The following is a 6,731-nucleotide window of genomic DNA, read 5'->3' as shown; positions in this document are numbered from 1 at the left end:
ATGTATGGGATTTCCTTTTAGGTTAGGGTTTGTCAAATGCTCTTTTTTGTTTGGCATAGAATTAGAAAATTTGTGGGTGGAGGAGAAACAGTCCATACAATGATGTGTGGATACTGTGGTATCCTTGTATTTTGGCAAAATATCTCAAAATTAATTGAAATATTATGTGAAGAAATATTGTGATTTGTATCAAAAACTGAAAGATAAGATAATAATTTTAAAATTACTGAATTGTACTTTTGAGTATTCTGGCAAAAATTAGCTTTTTAATATGGTTAGTTCTCTCTATTTTAAAAGATGTGCTGTGCTTGCAGACCAGCTGCTCTCCTTCATCATCATAGTGCAACAGAATTACAGTGCTGCAATTCTGCGTTTGTCCCAGTGATTTCACATTACATTTGCTCACTTTAGGAGTCCAAAGTAGCCTTTACCTTTCTCAGAACTCAATCTGGATACACAGTCAATAAACTGCCTAAAGTTCATGGATAAAAACCCAAGTTGCTATATTAACTCCAAATTGTGTCATTAGCCAAGCACAAAACCGTATTGCTAATCTATTAGAAAAGTATCAACACATATACACCACTCAGCTGGAGGTGATTTCCCCCTTCCTCTTAAAATTGTCATTGCTAACAGTAAATAGCAGAGAAGAGGTGAATGAACATTTATGTGAAGACAGTGTGTGGCGTAGACACTCAGTTAAAAACAAAAACCATTATTTGGGGCAGACCAACTTTTGGGAAAGTGACTGTTTTGTGAAGTATGCAGGACAGATCCTGTGAATGACAAAAATCTGATAAGTTGTCACACATGCCATATGTTATGGCCTTGTTTCAGAAGCTCCCCAGAGACAAGGTTTGAGAAACAGATCATTGCAGAACTGGACAAACTTCCTTCTTTCCTATTCCTCCCCCGTCCTCAGCAGACTCAAAATGGGTCAGCAGTCGCAAAAGAGGGTCAAATTTAGCAATGGTTTTAGATTAGAAAAAACATTGCTGGGAAACATAAATGTTGGGGCTTTTTGTTTACGTGCATCTCAAAATTAATTCCTTCTTTACTAGAAGTTTCACTTCGTGTTTTTAAACAACATTGGCATTTTAGTTATAAATTATGCATTTGCTTACAAATTGACAAAATGTTAATAGAAAAGGTTCTAAAAAGGGTCAACTAGCTAAAAATGGAGAGATGAGACTCTGAGTGAAACAAATTATTTCCTGTCTAAACATTAAAGAGAAAAAAAACCCTCTCTGACCTTATTTGAAGTAATCATTTTTCAGATTTTTATTTAATTCAAAATGTCCCAGTTCTGCTTTCAGTATCTTTATACCAGACCTATATTGGAAAAATGCTCACTCAAAACCTGAGGGACTGCTGATGGTCCCTGTGTAATGGTGACCTTTAAGATCCAGGATTTTCTTTGCATGAGATGAACACAACAGTGGTCCTGTGAAACTAGATCAGCAGTATTACCCCTTTCAAAAATTATGCTTGCTATCCACTTTCACAGTGCTGATTCAGGGATGCTCATATCTATTTGTTACTTTTAAAGTATAAGTATTCCATATGAACAATATCTTTAAGGAATAATTTTATGTAATATCCTTGAGTAGGAGGGGGGTTTTTTTATGTCTTGTTTTTATTTATCAGCTGCAATAGATGTAGCCCTGAAATCAGTATAGTTTCATGAAGCATTTCCAGATTAAAAAATGAACTTGTTCTACTCCCACAAATCTAACTGGAGAGCAAGAACTGGTGCATCACTCAATGGCATTCATTATAATTGTACTTTGCCTTTCACATCTAGCTGCATGACTGCATTTTTAGTTTGAAACATCTAGAAACACCAGGGTAATTATATTAATATAAACAGCAGCATGCAAAAGTTAAAGAAAATCCTGTTAGAAACTCAAGACAGCACTGCTTACTGAATATCTTGCTCATTTTCTCTCTTAAATGTCTGCGTTGCAGACTCTTCATCTTTACACTATTTACTGTATGAACACCAGCATTAAACCAAGAGAGGGCACATAATCTATTGACCCTAGAAGTGGAAATAAAACTTGGTTTGTGCTTTCTTGTAATTTAGGAATAATGCAGAGTTCAGTGGTGTCCTTAAAAAATTCTAAACAGCCTGTAATATTTGCCTTTGGCTAAATCATTATATAAAGTGATCAAAGATGCATGTGAAGTAAACCAGTCATACATTCATTCGGGTCTTGTCAGTTCTGATTTATCCCAAGGAATTGTACTAAAAATAATATAGTGATTGCTATATATTTCAAAAGAAATACTGAAGGTTCTGCTACAACCTTATTTTATGTTGCAGCCTGTTCTGATAGAATACTGTAAAACTATAGAAACATTCATAAAGAAGAACCATATGGGAATTTGTAAAATTACCTTCATAATTATGAATTCTTTTTAGCAATTCATTCACATTTTAGTATAAGAAGGTAACTTTAGTTTCATGCTAAAACATAGGAATTGTACTGAATCAGATCTGAGGCCTAATTAGTTGAGTACGCTATCTTAGAGTGATTAGATTCAGATGTGTTTGATAACTATGCAAAAAGTAGACCGATAGGAGGAAAAATTATTTGCAACATTAGGTCTTCCCATTTATCTCCAATAGCAAAAATGACTGAACTCATAAAGCAAGGTTAAAGTTTAAAGAGACACTGTTTGATGGTGGCCCTCATCTGCATGAAAGTCAGTTCCGTAAAACTTCCTAAATTCTTGGCTTCACCACTGTAGTAGAATATTTAAAAAGCTTTCTTAAATGAAGCTTAGCAATAATTGAGTTGGCTCTAAAATAAGGAAAACCATACAGAGTACTCTAAGCTGTTTAAAATTCACAAAACAATAAAAAGCTAAAGAGTTGACGTAAAATTGCTTTCATGTAATACAGAAAACACAAATAATTCTTCATGTCAAATTTTCCTTGTGGAAAGTCAGTAACACAGATTTTTTTTTCTCTTTACTAGAATAAAGAACATTTTTAATTCAGAGCATTTCAAACTGAATGCACAATTTCACATCTATCCATGCTTTAGTACTGACCCCTTAAACATGCCAAGAGCCAAATCTCCAGGATTAACAAAAAAGAAATTATTCTAAGAAACAAATTTACACCTCTATACTTAGTGAAATGTGTAATAAATTATTGGTTTTAAGTGCATGCAAATTAATATAATGATCCAGATGATAAGATAATATTAAGCATGTGATATGCCAGAGTTAATGGTAGAATGCAAATGTTATTGCTGTATTTCTGAGGGGTGTTCTGAATGCTAACATAAAAGTAAAATTTGCTTTTGGACCGACAATTATCCTGCAAGTATGACATAGTGGTTAAGTGTGCCTTAACAAAGCATTAGGCAGTTGGAATACTACCAGCTGAGCCCAAATAAATTGTCCTTAGCCTGTAAGTGTCATTTTGTGTGGGTTAGATGCAGGCATGCAGATACAGCTCCCATGTCCCCTCTTTAAAGACAACATAGCTATAGCCAATGTCAAACACTTTAAGCTCATATAGTAGCCTGTACTACCTAGAAGCATTTGGAAAGGCTAAGAATATTTGTAATAGTCAGGTATATAAGACCTTCAGCTCCAACTGAAGCAATTATTTTTGTACATAATTTACATGCAACCATGCCTATCAACCAATTTATAACTCTGGCTTGTACAGCAGCAGGTTAAGTCCCATTAGCTTCAGATCCATTACAACCCTCTGGTGCTTTTCTACAGAAGTGCTAAACAAAAAATTGGATATCTGTCTAAACAGCTGAGTAAATTTGTCTGCATGTAGAACTTCTGCTTATTTAACAACATCTATTTAAGAAAGGAAAAAGATCATTTCTCCAATTGTTCTGGTTTAACCCCAGTCACCACGCAGCCGCTCGCTCACCCTCCCCCCTGGTGGGATGGGGGAGAGAATCGAAAGAGCAAAGGTAAGGAAACTCATGGGTTGAGATACGAACAGTTTAATAATTGGAACAAAAATAATAAGAAGAATAAATTGTAATGAGAAGGAAAACAACAAGAGAGCGAGAGAGGAACAAAACCCAGGAAAGAACAAGTGATACAACCACTCACCACCCGCCAAATGACACCCAGACAGTCCTGGAGCAGCGATTGCTGCCCCCGGCCAACTCCCCGCAGTTTATATACTGAGCATGACATCATATGGTATGGAATAGCCCTTTGGCCAGTTTGAATCAGCTGTCCTGGCTATGCTGCCTCCCAGCTTCTTGTGCACCTGGCAGAGCATGGGAAGCTGAAAAGTCCTTGACCAGTGTAAACATTACTGAGCAACAACTAAAACATCAGTGTGTTATCAATATTATTCTCATACTAAAATCCAAAACACAGCACTATACCAGCTACTAGGAAGAAAATTAACTCTGTCCCAGCTGAAACCAGGACACTTGAGATAAGAACAGTTTAATAATTGAAATAAAATAAAATAAAATAACTAATAATAAATTGTAATGAAAAGGAAAATGACAAGAGAGGGAGAGAGAGGAACAAAACCCAAGGAAAAACAAAAAACAAGTGATGCAACCGTTCACCACCCGCTGACCGATGCACAGCCAGTCCCCTAGCAGCGATCGCTGCCCCCTGGCCAACTCCCCCTCCAGTTTCCTTTCTTAAAAATTTGCTGACTTTTATAAAAAAAAAAAATTAATTTGCTAAGGCAAACTTCTTTTACCTTGCACAACCTGAAGTACAGACCTCTGCACAACAATATGCTTCAGTATAGTGGAGAATTTGGAAATCTAAGTTCCATTGCAAGGCACTGTTGAGGCTAGAGGAAGATCAGACTATATGGATGATTTTAAGGAATGGATTAATAGCAATAGTATAAAATTAAAGGCTGAATCCCACACCTAAGGGCCAACAATAAGAATATACTTTTATTCTGTTAGCAAGCAACTCATCTGATGAGAATAACAAAGGGGTAGAAAGACATGGTTATATTAGTGTAATTTAGTGTAACTTTTTACTACTGATACTGACTATTGTTATTAAGAGCTAAGATAGGATTTTTGGCATGATATCTTGGAAAACCATGAGTAACTTAAACTCCTTAGGTGGTCAAGAATAGCTTAGGTTAAGAGTAGACTAGAAGAGCAAAAAATAACAAAATTAATACAACAAGCATATAGTTGTTCTTGATAAATAAGTTAGGGTTGAACATACAGGGAAGAACTACTGATGATCCTAGAAAATGTAATCACTAGAATAAAAGAATATAATTCAGGGAAAACCTATGTGCTGAGGCAAGTGCTGTTAACTATAGTAGATATTTCAGAATTGTACAAATCAAAAGTATCAATGATCAGTCTTATGAATCACTGCAGTAACAATGTGTCGAAAGGAATAACTGCAACTGCTGTATCATTCTCTCGTAATTGCATGCATCAGATCACCATGGTTTTAGTGTTTCACAATCACTAATGTTTCCCTGCAGCACCCCTGTGAAGGATGAAAGTGGTGTTTTGTAGAGGAGTTATGGCAAAAATGGGCCATGAAGCTTATGGGCCATGAAGACATGCTTTTGAGCCCAGAGTCAGTTTTGTACAAGAGACAGGAGCAAACATGATTCATGTAGATAATATCCCAGACAGTCCAAACTGGACAGTTTCTTTGCAACCATGTCTAATAATTATTTTATAGATCATTACAAGGAAGAAGGCATATATGAAATCCTACATGCATTCCTTTAAATGACCATACTGTGGGGATTTTTTAAGGTATAGTTCCTCTGTAACCCCTTTATTTTCCCCCAAAACTTATGAAGCTGATGGTTCATACATGCTACAGCCACTATTGGTGATGCAATAGCATAGGTGACCTTTGAATGGTTAGGAAGCCTCTATCAATCATAATCAATCATCCTTGGCAAATTTCATTCTCTATAATTGTCGTGGTTTAACCCCAGCCAACAACTAAGCCCCACTCAGCTGCTCGCTCCCCCCCCCCCCCCCCCCCCCGCCCCCGGTGGGATGGGGGAGAGAATCGGAAGAGTAAAAGTGAGAAAACTCATGGGTTGAGATAAAGACAGTTTAATAGGTAAAGCAAAAGCTGCGCATGCAAGCAAAGCAAAATAAGGAATTCATTCACTACTTCCCACGGGCAGCTGGGTGTTTAGAGCCATCTCCAGGAAAGCAGGGCTCCATCACGTGTTACGGTTACTTGGGAAGACAAACGCCATCACCCCCCTTCCTTCTTCTTCCCCACAGCTTTTATTGCTGAGCACAACATCATATGGTATGGAATATTCTTTTGGTCAGTTGGGGTCAGCTGTCCCCACTGTGTCCCCTCCCAACTTCTTGTGCACCCCCAGCCTAATCGCTGGTGGGGCGGTGTGAGGAGGAGAAAAGGCCTTGACTCTGTGTAAGCACTGCTCAGCAGTAACAAAAACATCAGTGTGTTATCAACACTATTTTCAGCACAAATCCAAAACATAGCCCCATACCAGCTAGTATGAAGAAATTTAACTCTATCCCAGCCAAAACCAGCACAATAATGTTGTTATATGAAAAGTTGTAAAAGGGTAAATGTGAGAAAAATCATGGGTTGAGATAAAGAGAGTTTAATAATTTTTTAAAAAGAGAGAAAAAAAGAGAAAACAAGGGGGGGGGGGGGGGGACAAAACCAAGAAAAAAAATAAGCAATGCAAAAAAAAATAACCCAATACCTCACCACCAACCAATCAATGCCCAGCC

The sequence above is a fragment of the Mycteria americana genome (genome assembly GCF_035582795.1).
Source record: "Mycteria americana isolate JAX WOST 10 ecotype Jacksonville Zoo and Gardens chromosome Z unlocalized genomic scaffold, USCA_MyAme_1.0 Scaffold_18, whole genome shotgun sequence".
Taxonomy (NCBI): domain Eukaryota; kingdom Metazoa; phylum Chordata; class Aves; order Ciconiiformes; family Ciconiidae; genus Mycteria; species Mycteria americana.
This window is presented reverse-complemented; position numbering follows the sequence as displayed.